General features: G+C 38.0%; 1 protein-coding gene across 14 annotated transcripts in view; it reads left to right on the top strand.

Moving 5' to 3' along the window:
• Positions 1-20840, top strand: part of ZNF438 (zinc finger protein 438) — a 193300-nt gene that overhangs the window by 28946 nt on the left and 143514 nt on the right. For 9 of the 14 annotated variants that reach the window (XM_063637283.1, XM_063637282.1, XM_063637287.1 and 6 more), the window contains one exon: positions 17476-17533. The exons of the other annotated variants lie outside the window; for them this stretch is intronic. The gene's annotated coding sequence lies outside the window, so the exon portion shown is untranslated. The remainder of the gene's footprint in view (positions 1-17475; positions 17534-20840) is intronic. 14 annotated transcript variants of the gene reach the window in all.

Genomic DNA, 20840 nt, shown 5'->3' with positions numbered 1-20840 from the left:
TTCCCTAGCCATCTTAGCAAAGGGAGTGGGAGTAGGATTGGAAGAGGGAGGATAATGGCCTGTATGTGAATGTTTATGCACATCATGTTTTTTTTATCAGGTCTAGCTAGTATCAAGAGCTAAATATTTTTTAATCATATTTTTGAAAAGTAGTAGAAAATAGAACAATATTCAGATCTGTGAAGAATTGATGACTCAGTATTAGAGGGAAAACTCACCAAGGAAAAGATCTAATAGTTTTGAACATGTAAAATTTAAGGTTTATTTACAATGAAAAAAATCACACAACACACTGGAGGAATGTATCAAATGTGACTAAGGGTGAACATCTATAATATCTGAAGAGGAAGTTCTCTCGAACTTAATGAAGAAGTTTTAATACATAAGTAAACAAAGTATTTTAGCAGTTAATGATTAATAAAAAGGTGGGATTATATTTACCGTCACTGGTAATCAAAGAAATACCTTTTAAGTTAACCTTGAGTTACCTCTTCTATTCTTTTGAAAGTACTGAAAATTAAAATAACTGACAATTCTGGAGAGGCTTTAAGGAAATGGACCCATTCAGTCTTGTGTGTTTCTTGTGCTACTCCCAGCCACTGCCTTTCCCTGAACATGCTGTGCCATTTTAAATTCTTATATCTCATCTTAATGAGTCCTTCCCCTCTTCTTCCTGTTGACTTTCCATCTCTTGAGAGCAGCAGTCAGATCCTGGGGGCATCCCTTCTGACTCAGCCCTGCCAGTGAGCACTCTGATTTGCGTTCGGCACTGCATTGCAGTCATGGGTGTATGAGTCAATCCCTACCACTTGGCTGGGGAGTTCTTGAGGTTAGGGCTGGTCAGGCCCTGCATCAGGGTCTGGTATACAAGTAATTATTCAATAACTATTGAACTAAATTATTGGACTTTGGTGAATGTTTTAATGAACTACAATATGTTAGGGTGATGGAATAACATGATCACTAAAGTACAATTATAAATGTAACTTACGGCAAAATTTTGTAACCAAATACAGAATGATATGTTTAGTGTAATTTCAACTGCATTTGAAAGGTAATATGCAGAAAATGAATTTTTAAATATTTTAAAGTTATAGATAACAAACTTTTATTTCTTCATTACAATCTTTATGATACAATGTATAATTTTTAAAATCAGTTGGCAGACTTGACCTCCCTCTCTTCTCATCAAAAATTAACCTCTGTGTGTCCTGTCCAATTATCTGATTGAACTCTCAGAAAATAGGGTGGGCTTCCCCAGAATGTGGGCTTTTAAGAATAGCTGCATTTATGTGACTGAATTAGGTCCTCAAGCATTTTTTGAACTTTTACTGTGCCTGGGTGCAAATAACTTGAAAGATATGGTACTTAGTATTTTATAGTTTATAAATTCATTCACATTATCAGTGATAAGTTCTACAGCTTTTAATAATGTCAAATATAAATGGTAGTTGATTTTTTTAAAACATTTTTTGAGTATCTACCATCTGCCAGTGACTGAAATACAGAATTCCTTTAAGGAAGTCCTTGTCTGACAGGAAAGACAGATATCCATGGGCCTTTCATACAGCAAGATGAGTGCCATAATCGTGTATTGAACAGAGTGCAGTGGGTTGTAGAGGGAATGGAGAAGCGGTTATTTCTTAGAGGGCTGGTGAGATGAGATGACTGTTCTCCAGTAAGATAACTCTCGAGCAGGACTTTAGAAGATGGGCAAGATTTTTGCAAGGTGGATAGGAGAAAAGGGGAAAAGCATGAACAGAAAGGTAGAAGTGTAGAAATACATGATGTGTTCAGAAGCCACTAAAAGATTTTGGAGAGGGATATGACATGATTAGGTTTGTATTTGGAAAGAAAATTGAGATCAGTGATTATAACAAGGAAACCCAAGAAAAGTTTTTTTTTTTTGCATGCTTTTCTATGTGACAATTTTGTGAGCACCCCCAGATTTTAAATTGCAACATAGATAGGACAGGCTTTACATTATGCACAGTTCTGGCCAGCCAACCATATGCCCTCTCATAGCTGTATGTCAGAGTCCCTTCTAAAAGTGTGGGTGAACAGTGGGCTACAGGAATGAGGTCAGCTAAGAAGCAATTGCAGTGTTCCACATCACCACAGGAAGTGATGGCTTAATCAGGGCCATGATAACAGAAATGGATGGGAGGGAATATATTTGGCTATGTAGACTTGGTATCAGAGTTTTGTGGGGGTAGAGAGAAAAAGGAATTATACATCAGTGTTTCTCAGATTTTAATGTGCATATGAATTGTCTAGGGATTGTGTTAAAAGGTAGATTTTGATTCAATAGGTCTGGCAGTGGGGCCTCAGATTCTGCTCCCAAGTGATGCCAACACTGTTGGGCCATGATCCAGTGAATAATTAACAAGGACGAGATAACGTGGGTGTAAGGCTCCACTGGCTGGATGGTGATGTCATTATCTGAAATACCTGAAATAGGGAATACCAGAGAAAAGAAAGGTTGGGCAGGGGGATGGGATTAAGTTTTTGTGGGACAATCAGGTTATAAAAATTGTAGACAGTTGGAAGTTTGGATGCTAAGCTTGAGAGAAAAATCAAGCATAGAGATACAAATTTGGGAGTAAGCATTTCGTTGCTGACAGTAAAAGTCATGAGAATGAGTGACATTACCTACAAAAAAGAGATAAAGTTAATATTAGAAAATATACCTATTCCTTCATCATTCAAAGGCCTCATCTTCTAAAAAGAAAAATAAAGAAAATGTACCTATTTGCTAAAATTTTAATGTCCATTTAAGTGACTATAAACCAGCAATGGGAAAGAAATTGGATAGGTAGCTTCCTCCCTATGAACAATCTCTAGGTGTAAATTGAGGGGAGGAGAAGTCTTCTTTGGAAAACCCCCCTTTTCCTTGGTAATGACTGTAGATCAAGTTAAAAATGATTAAAGTATCTTATGAGAAATATTCATAGAAATAAATATGTGTAAAGAATCGTCAAAATGCCAGGCAGTCTTCTGACCTTAACATTAATATCAAATGAAATGAATCCCTGAAACAGTGGAGCTTATGGGGGAGATTGACAGATGCTGTGTTAGGAAAGTATAGCGTGATGTGAGAGCACACACATCAGGAACACATGACTCAGCGTGGAGACAAGGGATGGCCTTCCTGAGGAAGTAGCATTAAGCTGAGACCAGAAGGCTGAGTGGAGGTGACCTACAAGAAGAAGAAGGGAAGGTCATAACAGTAATGACTTGGAGGGGAGAGGCCCCGCAGGTTGGAGAAGTTCAGTGTGGCTGACCATGGAGTGTCAGAGTGAGGGAGATGACTACTGAGCTCCGAGAGGTGAACACAGTCCCTGGTGAGGTCCACTCCTCTGGGACTTTAAGTAGAGAGAAGAGGGAGAAAATGATGTATTTTCCCAAGGAAAAACTATTATTCTGCTTTGGTATAGTTCAAACAAGTCTTATGCATATGGTTTTACAAGGCTTTTATGGACTGGCCTAGTAATGACATGAGTCATAGTAATGTTGTTTCTATAGGATAAATGTTTTGGGCTTCAAAAGCTGTCTTACAATTTAACTTTCAGATTTTTTTTTTTTCCATTTGGAAACCGCTTGGATAACAGCACAATTCTAGTGCTTTTTGTTATTTCTGCTAAAAGTGTGCTTTATCTGGTATGTATCTATGTGGCTACAGTGTTGATTTTCCATCTTCTGATATGAATCAAAGCTATCATTGCACAGATGCAGTTGAAATGTTGTTTTATTTTCTTGACCAGATTCAGAAAGTGTAAGGAAATAGAGAAATCTTTTTATAAATTGTTTAGTTTTCAAAGTGTTTGTTCTTCAAAGTTAAGGATTCCCACTGTAAACTGTATTATGATATACTGTGTTATATACCATGAAAGTATGAAAAATGAAAAAAAAGAAAATTGTTATAAACAGAAAGTGAGAGATTGGTGTGTTTTCACTATTGAAGTCAAATAGAATGCAGAAGGTAAACAATAAAGGATAAAATACCTAGCTTTAAAAATACTTTAATAACCATGAGCTTATGATCATAATCATCTTCATTACTAACTATTGTTATCATTAGTAATACTTGATTTTTTTTTTTTTTTTTTGAGACAGAGTCTCTCTCTGTCACCCAGGCTGGAGTGCAGGGGCACAATCTCGGCTCACTGCAAGCTCCGCCTCCCGGGCTCATGCCATTCTCCTGCCTCAGCCTCCTGAGTAGCTGGGACTACAGGCGCCCGCCACATGCCCGGCTAATTTTTTGTATTTTTCTTAGTAGAGACGGGGTTTCACCCTGTTGGCCAGGATGGTCTCGAACTCCTGACCTCGTGATCCGCCTGCCTCGGCCTCCCAAAGTGCTGGGATTACAGGCATGAGCCACTGCACCCAGCCAATACTTGATATTTTAAAGCAGGAAACAGCAACTGTTAAGGTCACTCCCTTTGTAAAATGGATCTATATGAGTTTCATTTTCTTTAATAAATGAAACTTTAGGCTGAAACTCTCAAATTCCCTTATCTCCAACATGCAAAGTTAATTTTATCCACATCTATCTTGTGAAAGTATCTTTCTTTCTATATCAGTTAGAATGCTTTCAGCTGGTAAGTGACAGAGACCCAACTGAAAGTATCGTATATAATAATTGCATTTTATTATCTCATATAACTAGAAATCTGGAAGAAAGATGGCTTTTCAGTTGGCTCATATAGCAGCTAACCATTATCGTCAGACTCTCTGGCTCTGTCTTTTCATTCTACTGTCCTGATAAGTTGGCTTTTGTCTTCAGACTTTCCTCCTCCTCATCTCAAGATGGCAGCTTTAACTCCAAGAATGACATACTCATATGAAAGCACCCATGACTGTAAGAAAAGAAGGTGTCTCTCTTATGTCTTTTTTTAAAATGAAGAAAACTTTCTTAGAAGCCTCCTAGAAAACATGACCTCATTAGCCAAAATTGCATCCTATAACCCATTTCTAAGCCAGTCAGTGGTGAGGGGTACAGAAGTCCTATGTCTGGCTTAGACTAGTCAAGATTCATGGCCCTCCACTCCTCTCAAGGTGAAAAAAAAAAATAGGATTTTGTTATTCGGAAAGAAGGGAAGACTAGGTGGGCAACCACTAGTGTCTGCCGTATCTTCCAAGGACAATTTATTTGCCTAGACCCTTAATTCCTTTCTGCCTCTTAGAAGACTTCGTTAATAATTTCTTTTTGCCTTCATTTTCAGTCTTCTCATTCTTTTTCTTCAAGCTTATTGAAGGAAGAGTCTTCAATAAGCTGCCTTCATTTTTTTCCCCTCCCATTTATTCCTTAAATTCCTTGCAATCTGGATTTTGTTCCTCCTAATAAGAAACCTTCCTTTCTGTCAACAACAATCACCACCTGATTCCCAAATCCTTTGCCAGTGTCGTTTGTTTTCTGGATTTTCTATTCTCTGTTTCATTTGTTTGTACATTATTCTTTATTATTTCCTTCCATCTGCTTGCTTAGGTTTAGTTTGCTTTTCTTCTTGTAGGTTCTGTCTTAAGGTGGAAGATTAGATTATCCACTTGAGATCTTTCTTTTTTAATATAGGCATTTATAGCTACAAATATCTTTCTGAGTATTATTTTCTTTAGCTGTAGCCAATAAATTTTGGTATGTTGTGTTTTAGTTCTCACTAATCTCAAGGTATTTTCTAATTTTCTCTCTGATTTCTTTGACCCATTGGTTATTTAGGAGTGTGGTTCCCTCCCATCTTTGTGAATTTCCTAAAATTCCTTCTGTTACTGATTTGTATTATAATTGCATTCCATTGTTTAAGAGAACATTCTTTGTGTGATTAATCTCTTTAAATTATTGAAGGTTGTTTATGGCCTAGCATATGGTCTCTTTTGGAAAGTGTTTCGTATGCACTTAAGAATGCACATTGCCTTGTTGGTGGAGTGTTATATAGTTGTCTGTAGGTCTAGTTGTCTTACAGTGTTGTTCAAATCTTCTGTATTCTTGTTAATTTTCTTCCTGGTGGTTTTATCTAGTATCGAAAGAGGGAAGTCTCCAATTATTATTTTTGAGTTGTGTATCCCTTCAACTCTGTCTTTTCTTCCTTCTCGTTAAGTGCATATATGCTTCTAATTGTTATATCTTCCTGATGGATTGACCCTTCTGTCATTGTGAAGTGTTTCTCTTTATTTCTAGTAATATATTCTTGCTTTAAAATCTATTTTGCTTGATTCTTTTATGTTTACTGTTTGTATGGTATAGCTTTTACTTTCAACCTATTTGTATGATTGAACCTAAAATGTGTCTTCTGTAGATTTTATATAGTTGGGATCTTTGTTCTTTTTCTTTTATAAAAATACATCCTGATAATCTTTCTTTGATTAGATTCTCCCTTGCCTCAGCTTCTTCAAAAGACATAAAGTAAAAATTACAACAGTGTATTGTTGGGTTTGACATAATAGGTATATCAATAATAGCACAAAAAAGTTGGGGAGGGAAATGGAGCTAATAGAGGAAGTCTATTTTGCTGAAAGTAAGTATAAATCAGAAGTGAAATTCTTATAAATCAGGATGTACACTGTAAACCCTGGAGCAACCACTAAGAAAATAATTCTATAATGTGTCTAGAAGTATATCTCTTTGTATTTATGCTATTTAGAATTTGTTGAGCTCCTTGAGGGATATGTAGATTAATATTTCTTTTTCTTTTGTCAAATTTGGAAGGATTTCAACCATTATTTATTTTTTGTTCTTTTTCATTCATTTTTTTTTTTCCTATCTCTGAGACAGGGTCTCACCCTGTCACTCAGGCTGGAGTATAGTGGCACCATCTCAGCTCGCTGCAGGCTCTACCTCACTGCAGGCTTAAGCAGTCCTCCCACCTCAGACTCCTGAGTAGCTGGAACTACAGGCGTGTTTCACCCTACCTGGTTAATTTTTAATATTTTTTATAGAGACAGGGTCTCACCATGTTTCCCAGGCTGGTATCGAATTCCTGGGCTCAAGCAATCCTCCCACCTCGGCCTCCCAAGGTGCTGGAGGTACAGATGTGAGCCACCATGCCTAGCCTCGTTATTTCTTTAAATATTATTTCTGCCTCTTTTTTCTCCTAATGGCATCTGTTTTAGTCCATTTTCTGTTACTATAACAGAATACCAAAGACCAATACCAATAAGAAAAAGAAATTTATTTCTTACGGTTCTGGAAGCTGAGAAGTCCAAGAGCATGGTGTGAGCCTCTGGTGAGGGCCTTCTTGCTGGTGGGAATTCTCTGCAGAGTCCCAAGGTGGCACAAAGCATCACACACTGAGAGGGCACATGAGTGAGAACCAAACTGGATTTTATAAACAGATGTACTCTTGTGATAGCTAACCTACCTGCATGATAACCCATTAATCCAGTAACTTATTAATCTACTAATCCATTCATGACAGCAGAACCCTCATGACCCAGTCACCTCTTAAAAATACTACCTCTCAATACTTCTGCATTCAGGACCAAGTTTCCAATACAGTGAACCTTTGGGGAACACATTTAAACCATAGCATTCCACCCTGGGCCCCCAAAATTTATCGCCTTCTGGTGTTTAAAAATACACTCATTCCATCCCAGTAGCTCCAGAGTCTTCATTCTATCATGCATTCAAAAGCCCAGAGTTCCAAGTCTCATGTAAATCAGATTTGAGTGAGACGCATGGTGTAATTTGCCTTCAGGCAGATTCTTTTCAGCTGTGAGCCTGTTAAATCAAACAAGTTACCTACTTCCAAAATATAGTGGTGGAGCAGGCATAGGACAGACATTGCCATTCCGAAAGGGAGCAACAGGAAAAAATTAAGGAGTAACAGATCCCATGTAAAATGAAAACCCAACAAGGAAAACACCATTACATCTTAAACAGCTGGAGAATAATCTCCTTTGACTCCATGTCCTGCATCCTGGGCACACGGGTGCAGAGTTGGGCCCCCAAAGCCTCAAGTGGCTCCACCCCAATGGCTTTACTATGCTCAGTCCATATGTCAGCCCTTGTAGGTTACAGTTGGGTGCCTGTGGCTTTCGCAGGTTGGACCTGCATGCTGGTGGTATAGTTCTGGGGTCTCAGCAGCATTCCTGCTCCCACAGCTCCATTAGGCATTACTTTAGTGGGGACTCTGCTGTGGCCTTGCTTCTGGCTGCACTAGGCATTGTCCTAGTAGGGGCTCTCAGCAATGGGCCTACTCTTATGACAAGTCTCTGCCAGGGCACCAGTGTTTTTGGTATATCCTTTGAAATCTAGGTGAAACTACCATAGCCCCACATCTCTTACATTCTGTACACCTGCAGAATTAGCACCTTGTGGATGCCACCAAAATTTACAGCTTGTGCCTTCCAGAGTGGTGAGTTGAGCCACACTTGCTGCTACTTGGGTCATGGCTGGGGCAGCCACAGAGCATTGCCCTGGGGTGCAGGGAGCAGAGTCCTAAGGCAGTCCTGGACAGCGAGCTGTGCAGAATGCCATGGATGCCATGGGCTCCCACAAAACCATTCTGCACTCCTAGGCCTCTGGGCCTCTGATGGGAGGAGCAGCTTTGCAGATGTGTGAAATGCCTCTTGGAGTCTTTCTCTAATTGTCCTGATGAATAGCCTCTGGGTCCCTTGTATCAATATGAATCTCTTTAGCAAATGGTTGCTAGGCCACATTCTTGGTTTCCTTTCCTAAACAAGCTTTTTAAATTCTACATAGCTAGCCTGAGGAGAGTTTTCCAAATCTTTCCACTTTGCTTTTCATTTGATTATAAATTCTGTCTTTGTCATTGCTTTGCTCCCAAATCTCACTGTAAGTGGCAAAAAGTAACCACACAGTATCTTGAGTGTTTTGCTGCTAGAAATTTCTTCCACTCCATATGCTAGTTCATCACTCTCAAGTCCAGCATTCCACAAACTCCTAGGGCATGGACATAGCCTTGAGGCATGTCAAGCTGTTTGCTGCTTTGTGACAAGTGTGGCCTTTATTCCAAGTTCTAGTACCTTGCTCCTCATTTCCATCGGAGGCCTCTTCAGAATGACCTTTACATATTTCTATCAACATTCTGGTCATGAGCACTTAAGTAATCTCTAAGAAGATTCAGGCTGGGCACGGTGGCTTGCACCTGTAATCCCCGCACTGTGGGAGGCCGAGGCAGGCAGATCACCTGAGGTTTGGTGTTTGAGACCAGCCTGGCCAACGTGGCGGAACCCCTCCTCTACTAAAAATACAAAAATTAGTGGGGGCTTGGTGGTGCATGCCTGTAATCCCAGCTACTTGGGAGGCTGAGGCAGGAGAATCGCTTGAACCTGGAAGGTGGAGGTTGCAGTGAGCTGAGATTGCACCATTGCATGCCAACCTGGGCGACAGAGCGAGACTGTCTTAAAAAAAAAAAAAGATCCAGAGTTTCTCTAGTTGTCTTCAGAACCTTCACCAGAATTACCCTTAATGCTCCATTTATGGCAATGCAGGTTTTTTTCTATCCAGCTCCTCCACAGTCTTCCAGCTTCTACCCATTACCCAGTTCCAAAGCCGCTTCTTCATTTTCAGATATTATAGCAAAAATCCAACATCTTGGTACCAATTTTATGTCTCGGTGTGTTTTATGTTGCTATAACAGAATACCAAAAAAGAAATTTATTTCTTACAGTCAATAGGCTGGGAAGTCCAACAGTAAGGTACTAACATCTGGCAAGGGTCTTGCAGATGGCAAGAAGTTTGTTTTGCCCTATGTTCAGCCATAGATTAGTAGCTTGGATTATTCATTCCCTGTCACTCCTGAGCGAAGGAAGCTTTGAGCATGCCCACAGTCTTGTAAACTGCCAGGGATACTTTCATATTAAAGCCTGGCTTCCTAGGAGTTGATCTTGGGGCAGAAAAGCTTATTGTTCAGCCACTGTTTGATCAGAGGTTATACTTCAGCCCCGGAGTGACAGTGAAGCTTCCTTTTTTAATTGATTGATCTGTGTGTGGCTTGTGCCCATATCAAGCTCTGATTGCTCGAGTGGATGCAGCCTCGCACTTGGGAACAGCCTTCCTGACCTCTGTGTTTACTGTGATCTGGCTGTCTCTTTTTCTAGTTCTGTTAAACTTCTGATAGTCCTAATGTGTTGGTTGCTGCTTGTATCGTGGGGCCATGAGCACCTTCTTAACTGCTCTCCACAAAGTTCTTCATTGTTTTTGATATTGTACTTAGGCATTCAGTTCTCCAAGCTCTCTTGGAAATAATGTCAATTCCCTCAGACAGAGCAGAGGAACTTTTTGTCCTTAAGGGCTGCCATCTCCAGTCTGCATCTCCCCACAGGTAGAACCTTGCACCACTGCACAGAAACTGGGGGCAGGAATAGTGACTCACATCTTCCAGAGTGACACCCCTGCTATAAAAGGGTGTTGGGAGCATGGGCATTAGCCACTTGTCTTCTTGGCTTGCCCCTATGGATATGGAAACTTTGCCCCACCAGCAAGTTGATCCAGGAGTGATAGAAGCCCAGTGTTTTCAGCCTGCTGCACCTAGAATAGAACTTTTGCCCCACAAATGAGGGCTGGCTAGAGTAAGGAAGCCCTGGCCCTCTCAGCTGTGCCTGTACAGAATGGAGACTCTACCATAGAGGGCTAGGGAAAATGAACAGTGCCAGTGGCTTGTTCTACCAGGGTGAAAATGCAGCCCCGGCTTGGGAGCTGAGGGGAAAAGGAGCCCCCATATTCTTGACAGGACCTTCTGGACTAGAGCTCCCGAGTCAGTAAAACAGACTAAGACATAAGTCAGAGCTTGGAGGTACAGGGGAGGTGAGGTGGGAGCAGGTCATGGCTCAAATGCCACTGACAGGCTCTTACTAAGATTTAGAATATTTTCTTGAATGCATGTTGCTCCACTTATTATATACTCTTCAAACAATTTCCAGTGAGTTTAAGTGGTGGTTTTAAACAATTTTTTTTCCAGTTAAATTGTTTTTGTTGGGGAGAAATTCTATGGCACTCTTCATTCCTCCATTCTGGAAGTTGTCTCCTGGTTTTGCTCATTAAAAAAAAAAAGATATATCTTCAATCTCTCTTAATCTATAAAGGTTACTTTATAGATTCTTAATCTTTAGGTTCCTTCTCCATCCCTTTAAGTTCCATACAGTTTACCTGTTGAAGAACCTGGGAGGTTTGATCTGTAGAATTTCCCACATTCTGGATTTTAATGTGTGCATATTTGTGGTGTAGATCCACACGTTTCTCTGACCTCTGTAATTCCTATAAATTGGCAGCTGTCCATGAACTGGATCAGACTCAGATTTGATTCCTTTGGCAGTTCTATACATAGAATTTAATGAAGTTTAGGATACCTCTGAATCACCTGGTGGGCTTGTAATAATAAAATGCAGATTACTGGGTCCTATGCCTAAACCTTCTGATTCAGGAGATCGGTGGTTGGATCTGAGGGTTTGTATTTCTGGCAGGTATCTGAGTGAGGCTGAGGCTGCTGGTTTGCATAACCTACTCTCAGTGTTTGGTTGCATCTTTTTTTGTGATCTTAGCAGCCATTTATGTGTATTATTGGTATCTATTTGTTCATTAAGATTTGAAAAATAGTAATTTCTAATTCTTTTTCATTTATTCATTGGAATATTTTTATAAAGAGATAAATGTCCTTATCTCTTATTCGGTTACCCAGTGATAGAGTTCTCAAAAGAAAGGTAACATAAATTCTTGATTTTTTCCCTGTGATATATTTTTTTAAGATAATGAATTGGTTGTGTATCATCTCTTAAAGGTGACCAGTTTTTTAAGAATATTATTAGGAACTTTTAGAATTTAACGTATTAGTTGAATCCATTTCAAATATTACCATCATTGAAGCTCAAATTATTCCATCTTTGGCCAATGGAAGCCTCTTAAAGTTAGCTCCTGAGTCCTAGATTCAGCTGTTTGTCTTAGAAGCCCTACTGTTCAAGGGGTGATCATGTTTTCTCTCAGCCCTTTCTATAGACAGAGATCAGAAGTATGTGCACATATTGAAGACAAAATAAAAATATAAGTTTATATTGATGCTTCTAATTCGAACGAGACTATGGTGGAGATGATAGTGTGTTTAAATCTTCTTTCTGTATCTCTTTCCTCTGTTTTCAAGGATATGAGTGATTATAGAACTGGAAAGTTCTACAATTATTCATTTATTTTCATCCTATAGTGCACACACAACAGTCTCAGAATGACAACACCACACTACTACTCAAAACATTAAAATCCATATTTTTGCATACATTCTCACCCCCTTAATCACATTTAGGACTGGAGATGTCTTCTGAGACTTTATTCAGCAACCATTTAGAGCATTTTCTCTGTCTCACACTCACCGCTAGAAAGGGGATACAAAGAGATGTAAGATATGTCCCTGTTCTCTAAAAGCTAAGACTCAGGGTTATTGGGTTATGTATCATTCTGGTATAGGAAGATGTGGCCATAGAATCTGGGAATCTGTTCTTCTTTAAAAGAAGTTAATGCTAATGTCAATTCTTCTTTACTTGCATGTTTCTTAAAATAAAACCCTTTCTCTCTACTCTTATCAGGGAGCAGCTTCCTTTTGGTGGAGCTCCTTAATACTTTCTAATCTCCCCTACGTAGTCTATTATTAGTCAAGGTTCTCCAGAGAAAGAGAGAGAACAAGAGAAAGATATGGAGTTTATTTTAAGGAATTGGCTCACAGGATTTTGGGAGTTGGCAAATCAAATGTGTAGAATACAACAGCAGGTGGTATGCTTGAGTAAGAGTTGATAATAGTCTTGAGTGTAAAAATTGCAAAATAGTCTAGTAGGCTAGAAACTCAGCATTTCTGTGTTACCATCTTGATGTAGACTTGCCTCTTCTTCAGGTAACTTTTATCTTCGCTGTTAAGGCCTTCATCTGATTGGATAAGGCCCACCACAGTATGGAATCTGCTTTATTTCAAGTCAACTAATTATAAATGTTAATTACATCCACAGAGACCTTCACACAACATCTAGATTAGTATCATACCAAACAGCTGGCCATCATAACCTACCCAAAGTGACTCATAAAATTAACTGTCACATCTAGGTTAACTGTTTATTGCCCAAATCGATATTCTTTCCAAAAAACTGTAAAATTATATAGTTTTATTGCTTGACTGACAAATTGGTTTCATCATATTGGTGAACCTATAAAATAGTCCTATTAAGAAATTATTTTAAAAATAAAGTTATTTCTAAAACATATTAACATATAGCTATATTCATTAAAGCGAAACAACTGTGTTAACATTAAAAATAACAAATATAATTCTCAGTAAAAGTTTACATACATTATTTAGTTTCTTAGCTATAATTTGTACCTAATATATTTATTAGGTACAATAAATTATTATCTTGTTATCTCTCTATTTCTCTGGAGAACCCTGACTAATAATACACTACATGAGGGAGATTAGAAAGTATTAAGGAGCTCTACAGAATACAGCTCTCTGTATTTTCCTGGAAAAAAAATTTTAAAAATATGGTTGTATTTTATCTTTAATTGCTTCATAAAATTGTAGTCTTTTTTCAGGTTGCATTTTGTGATTGCTACATTTGAAATTATTGATTTTTTTCAAGTTACTATTTTCTATATAAATTGTGATTTTTAAATTTGAGAATGTAATCTCTATGTCGATAATGAGGTACCTGGTAAGTTCAAAGCAAATTCTGTTAAATTTTTATTTTGTAATAGTTTAATATGTAAATATTCTGGCACATACATTTTCACAGCTACTGTTTAAAAAAACAGTAAACTCTATTTACAGCATCTTTATTCAATAAAATTTTTATGACAAAGCTTGTCAAATAAATTGTGTCTGTTATGGAAATCTTTTAAACATCTTAACCAAATTTAGATGCTGCTAAATTGTAGGCATTCTCAAGTTCATTTTATTCTAGTACATAATATAAACTTATTTAAGTAAAAAAATAAGTTCGCCATAAAAATTAAATCTTGAATAAAAGATTTTTGTCTTAGTTCGGGCTGCTCTCTTAAAATACCACATACTGGGTGGCTTAAACAACAATTCATTTCTCACGGTTCGGAAGGCTGGAAAGTCAAAGATCAAGGCACCAGCAAATTGGTTTCTGGTGAGGGCCTGCTTCCTGGTTTGCAGGCCTGGTTTGATCTTCTCATTATGTCCTCACATGGCCCTTCCTGGGTGTGTGCACTTGGATGGGGGTGGTGGAGGGGGAAGAGAGAGAGATCTGTTTCTTTTTATAACAGCATTAATCTCATCGGGAGGGCCCCACCAACATGACCTAATCTAACGCTAATTAAAGGCACTTCCTCTGAATACCGTCACATTGGGTATTAGGGCTTCAGCATAAGAATTTAAGGTGACACAAATGTTTAGTCCATAGCTATTTTCAACTGACTTTGAATGTAATGTTTGAATGAAAATCATCCATTATGTTGATGATTTTGCAAAGTCTAAGCCTCAAAGAATTCTAAGATAGATAACAAAAAGAGAAAACTGGACTATCATGCTGGAATATTTTTTTAAAATTCAGCATCAGCTTTGTCACAAATATTTTAGTTCTTTTTTTTTTTTTTTTGAGATGGGGGTATACTCTGTTGCCCAGGCTGAAGTGCAGTGGTGTGATCACAGCTTACTTCAGCCTTGACCACCCGAGCTCAAGCAATCCTCCCATCTCATCCTCCCAAAATGTTGGGATTACAGGTGTGAGCCACCACACCCAGCCTTAGTTCAATTTTTTTAACCCTGTGTGTGTGTATAAACGTTTGTAAATTTTGATTGGTAGAATGTCACATCTTTTGTGGATTCAGTTGTGAAATACGTTTCCCCCAATTTTGATTGGCAATATATTGCAGTTTTGGGCACAGTTGTGAATTATATGTGAACCACAGCCAAGTCCAAGTTTATTTCTGTTCCATCATTTTTTAAATTTAGTAAGAACATTGCTCTTTCTATGATGCTGTGCTCAACCAAGGTTTGTAATTGTGTTATCACTGTAAAAACAAATAGAATTGACCCTTATTATTCACAGATTTTGTTTTCATGATTCATCTGCTTACTACAGATTGAGCATCTCTGATCTAAAATCAGAAATGCTCTAAAATCCTAAACTTTTTGAGTGCCGACGTGATGCTCAACACAATCCTCAAGGGTCATGCGCAAATGAAATACTCATTGGAGCATTTTGGATTTCAGATTTTTGGATTAGGGATACTCAATGAGTATATAATGCAAATGTTTCAAAATTTTTAAAAACTCCAAATTCAAAACACTTCCGACCCCAGACATTTCAGGTAAGGGATACTGAACCTGTAAAATTTATTTGTAACTGCAAAATCAATACTCATGACACTAGTCATTCAACTGAGTGCATGACTATAAATGGTACAGAATGGTGAAAAATTTGGATTGCTCAACACATTCCTAGTTGACAAGCTGATTTCCTTCAGCTCTCGTACACTAAACAAGTCTCCTTTTTGTGGTTCATATAATGCCGTTATTTTTGCTTTTTTAGGCTTCTTTGTGATTTCTGTGTTTAAAATGACTACCCAGTGTGGAACTGAAGTGCTGTATATTGCTCCTAAGTGCAAGAAGGCTGTGATGTGCCTTAAGGAGAAAATACATGTGATAGATAAACTTATAGTGCTGTTGGCTATGAGTTCAGTGTTAGTGACTCAACAGTAAACAGCCATACATTGCTTAACAACAGGGTTAAATTCTGAGAATGACTCCACAGTAAACAGCCATACATTGCTTAACAACAGGGTTAAATTCTGAGAAATGTATCATTAGGTGATTTTGTCATTGTGAAAATCTCATAGAGTGTACTGATAATGAATCTATAGCTTACTATACACGTAGGCTATTTGGTATAGCCTGTTGTTCCTGGGCTACAAACGTGTACAGTGTGTTACTATACTGAATTCTGTAGGCAATTGTAACACAATAGTAAATATTTATATATCTAAACATAGAAAATGTACAGTGAAAATATAGCTTGATAATCTTGTGGGACCGCCTCCATCATATATGCAGTCTTTTGTTGACTGACACATCATGCAGTTTCAAGGTATCTTGAAACAGAAATATATGTAAAATGAGGTTATGTTTGATCAGCTAATTAAAATGTAATCAGAGGCTCTCAGGAGCTCTCAGGAACCCAACCCTGAATTTCCCTTATGAGTAAACAGTTTGGTATTCCCTAATTCAGTGTTCATGGTGACTTCATAGAACTTAACTACTGTGAATAATGAGAACCAACAGTAATTTTATCTTTGTTGTTGAACTTCTAAACTGATTTTTAAGTAGCAATTAAAGCATTGTCAGGTGTTTCATATTCTACAGAATAAACTTCCAGAAGCTTTACTTTGGTTTCATGAATTAGATGAAATCATCAAATCATTATTGGAATTAACTGATTTTTCTAGTTGGTACATCTCCTGATACTGACAGAAAGCTGGCAACATTTAACTGTTAGTTTTTGTTTTAATGGAGCCAACCAGACATCACTTTACTTTGATGATGTAAAAAAGATGCTTTAGAATCAGAACTAAGTGCATTTTTTTAAAAGTCATTTGATCTAGATGAAAAGTCATGCTTTAGAGAATAATATGTAAAACACTTTCTCTATCTGCTTTCATTAAATCTGTGCCTTTAAGCTAGCCATGATCAGGGACAGCAGTATTCAGTATTTCTTCTACCTTCATTCAAGACTGGAAGAGTTAGCTGTCCCTACCTGCTCCTGCCTAAGTATACTTTTTCTGCATGGTGCCTGGGTGCTGTCTTTAAGAATGAAGTATCAGTTACAATACATTTAGAAATGGGTTACTGCTAGGTGTCTTAAAGATTTAACCACATGTGAAATTGACAACTGGCTTCATTGTACATGCATCTCACACATGGCTCAATGAGATTATGGCAGAGCCTAAACGTACATATAAGTCCCAGCATATTTTAATGCTATCATTAAAAAAATCATTAGAAAATGAAAAACCCAGGACAGATGGTAAATTGGTGGGGCACTGGGACAATGGCCATAAATTGGGACCGTCTCAGGCAAACTGACACACTTTACCAGACATGTGTCCTTTTAAAAATCTTCAAATCCCAAACTCTTGATTACTTTTCCTGTCAAAAAGGCTGTGCCCTGAATATGAATCACTTGTTTGTGACTGTTTACTAATTTCCACAGCATTATGCACATGGAAAAGAATGTGAAGCATTCTTCTTAGCCAGTTTTATTCATTGTGGCATTTCTTTTTTTCTGGAACATTTTCTATTTATCTTAAAACTTTTATTAAATTTTGCATGCTTTCATTTTTAAACTAAAGACATGTAATCAACGATGGAATTATTTTCTTCTACATCAGTTCTTTTGTTATCTTAATAAAAATATACAGTAATTAAAAATGAAACTTGAAAAGAAGGCACCTTTTACATATATTTGATAAAAATGGATTATCTGAATATGATTATAATAATACTTTGTATTCTGTTACAGAATTAATTAAAAGGATTTATGGTATATCTTATGACTCTACAGGAGCCTTGGGATGTAGGTAAGTGACAGGCATTTTTTTGAAGAGAGATTTCTGAAACATTAAGTAATTTGATCTCATAGGTTCCTGGCAAAGTAGACAGTGGGGCATATCTTACTTCAGCGATTACCTCTTTTCTCTTCAATATAACATTTGTAGAAATATCACATTTACATGAATCTTCATGTAACATTTCCCTAATAGCTAACAAATCATACTTCCAGGGAATTTTAGGCTTATTTTCTATAATAATTAGAATGAGGATATTGTTTATAAGACATAGAAGTGTGGCATGTAGCAAAATTTAAGGCATTAAAAAAACAATTAAATGCAATATGGTACCCTGGGTTATACCTAGGAACTAAAGAAAGACATTAGTAGAAAAACAGGTGAAATATAAGTGATCAATTAGAAATTAATCAATGTTAATTTCTTAGTTTTGACAAATGTCCCGTGGTTATGTAAGGTGTTTTAACTTTATGGAAAACTGGACGAAGGGTGTATAGGAGCTCTATACTATTTTTTTATCTACCTTGTAAATCTAAAATTATTTCAAAGTAAGTTTACTTGAAGCACAAAAGTCAGTTTATTGATTCAAAATGTATAGTTTAGAAGTAGATTTTCTGGACCATAGTTTAAAAAAATAAAAAAAATTAATTAAAAAAATCCAGATTACATAAAAACGATTCAAGGAAATACATGGCTATAGGTTTCATTTTTCAGTTTATAGGAAGTATGCAATTTTATTTTTTTAACATTGGTGATATGGTTTGGATTTGTGTCCCTGCCCAAATCTCATGTCAAATTGTAATTTCCAGTGTCAGAGGAGGGGCCTGATGGGAGGTGATTGGTCATGGGGGCGAATTTCCTTCTTGCTGTTCTTGTGATAGTGAGTGAGTTCTCATGAGATCTGGTTGTTTAAAAGTGTGTAACACCTGCCCCTTCACACTCTTCCTCTTGCTTCAGCCATGTAAGATGTGCCTGCTTCCCCTTTGCCTTCCGCCGTGGTTGAAAGTTTCTTGAGGCCTCCCCCGCCATGCTTCCTGTGCAGCTCGAGGAACCATGAACCAATTAAACCTCTTTTCTTTATAAAGTACCCAGTCTCAGATAGCTCTTTATAACAGTGCAAGAAAGGACTGATACAATGGGCGTGGTGTTTGCGGTCATCTCCTCGTACTTGGTTACAGGCTTTCTCTTTGATACTTTAAGCCACTTGTGTTCTTTGGTCCTTTTGTGTAACTTTTTCTGTTATTCCAAGCAGGCCCTTTAAATGGTTCCCAGTACACTTCTTTTTCTTTTCTTTAGTGTATTGTTTAGAGACAAAAGTCCAATAATGTGACTCAGTGGTTTGGAGTTGAGACCCCGTTAGTATAGTTTTGTTCAGTCACACTACTTGAGCTTCTAGGTCAAGTAGTAGACACGGTAGACCTATTGTTAACGAGTATGAATAAAGATGAACATAACTCTTACATATCCACTTCTGTAATTGAGCTAAAATAATACAGAATCTATTGCTGTCGGATAATAGAAATTCTCAGTTTCTAAAATGGACTCTAGCATGATAACTATTTTAAATTTCTATAAATATTAAAATACTTATAAGAAGGAAACTTTATAGTTTGCTGAAACTCTTATATAACTTTTCATTAATAAAAGTAAAGTAGCCATGCAGGTCTTGTAGATGGTTTCCTGCTTCTGCTGCCAAATTTAATGATTTTAGTTAAATTTCATAAAGGGAAATATAAATATATTATACTTAAAGGATATAGACACTTAAAACAACAGACCTATATGCCTGAATAACTCTTGCAGAATAATTGTCCGGCTTGGAAATTTCTGTGTTGCTTGGTAGTCTTTAGCCAGAATTGGTGTTAACAGTCTTATGTTAATAGAATTATAGTTAATAGAATTACAATCTACTTTTTAGTTGTTTAACATGATTGTGCTAACCTTGGTCGGGAAGTTTAGAAAAAGACAGGATGGCCGGGCGCGGTGGCTGACGCCTATAATCCCAGCACTTTGGGAGGCTGAGGCTGGCGGATCATGAGGTCAGGAGATCGAGACCATCCTGGCTAACATGGAGAAACCCCGTCTCTACTAAAAATACAAAAAATTAGCCAGGCGTGGCGGCAGGCGCCTGTAGTCCCAGCTACTCAGGAGGCTGAGGCAGGAGAATGGTGTGAACCCAGGAGGCGGAGTTCGCAGTGAGCCGAGATCGTGCCACTGCATTCCAGCCTGGGTGACAGAGCGAGACTCTGTCTCAAAAAAAAAAAAAAAAAAAAGAAAAAAGATAGGATGGTTTTCTCAGGCCAAGTTTAAATTACATTGATCATGTAATAGTTCACACAAAACAAGCAAACAAGGAAAACTTTTATTCTGTGCTAGAAGAGCATTAAAAGTGTTGTTTTTAGGGACATGCTTACCATTCAGCTGATTGTAATTTGTGGTCATCAAAGTGTAAATAAGAATAGCTAGTATATATTGAACTTTTTTTTTTTGAGATGGAGTCTCACTCTGTCGCCCATGCTGGAATGCAGTGGCGCAATCTCGGCTCGCTGCAGCCTCCGCCTCCCGGGTTCAAGTGATTCTCCTGCCTCATCTTCCTGAGCAGCTGGGATTACAGGTGCGTGCCACCATGCCCAGCTAATTTTTTTGTATTTTTAGTAGACACATGGTTTCTCCATGTTGGTCAGGCTGGTCTCGAAATCCTGACCTCATGATCCACCTGCCTCAGCCTCCCAAAGTGCTGGGATTACAGGTGTGAGCCATCACACCCAGCCTGAACATTTTCTATATACCAGGCACTTTACTTACATTATCTCATATAATTTTCATAATTACCTATGAGATAGGTTGGAATTCCCTTTACAGATGAGGCTGAGAGAGAACAGCTGTCTCCAGTCTAATTCTGAGATGGGGAGGTGGACAGAACAAGTGCCTATTATGTATAGTACCTACTGTTTGTTCATGATATAAGCAGCTCCCAGGAAATGCCGTCATGTTTCCATAGACACGTAGTAAACTTCAGATTACTTCAGCTTTTCTACGTAAGAATATCTGACCACACTGGGCGACCTAGAGTGGATTCTCCTAGGGTGAGCAACCTGGAGTAAGGACTTGTGTTTCTTATCTAGCTTTGCACTGGCTCATTCTGCAGTCCCCTAACATGTCAGTTGTTGCCTGTCACCTGATTAATTGCTGAACACTCACTCATGGTGTGCTTCGTTGATCACATGCCAAGAACTTTTGGCAGCTCTGGGGAACATGCTCTCCACGTGCCTCCTGGTAACTGTTGAACAACTAGAAGTTCCTAGTTGTTGTGAGAACT

Source organism: Symphalangus syndactylus, chromosome 4 (genome assembly GCF_028878055.3).
Source record: "Symphalangus syndactylus isolate Jambi chromosome 4, NHGRI_mSymSyn1-v2.1_pri, whole genome shotgun sequence".
In the NCBI taxonomy this organism is placed as follows: domain Eukaryota; kingdom Metazoa; phylum Chordata; class Mammalia; order Primates; family Hylobatidae; genus Symphalangus; species Symphalangus syndactylus.
This window is presented reverse-complemented; position numbering and strand designations above follow the sequence as displayed.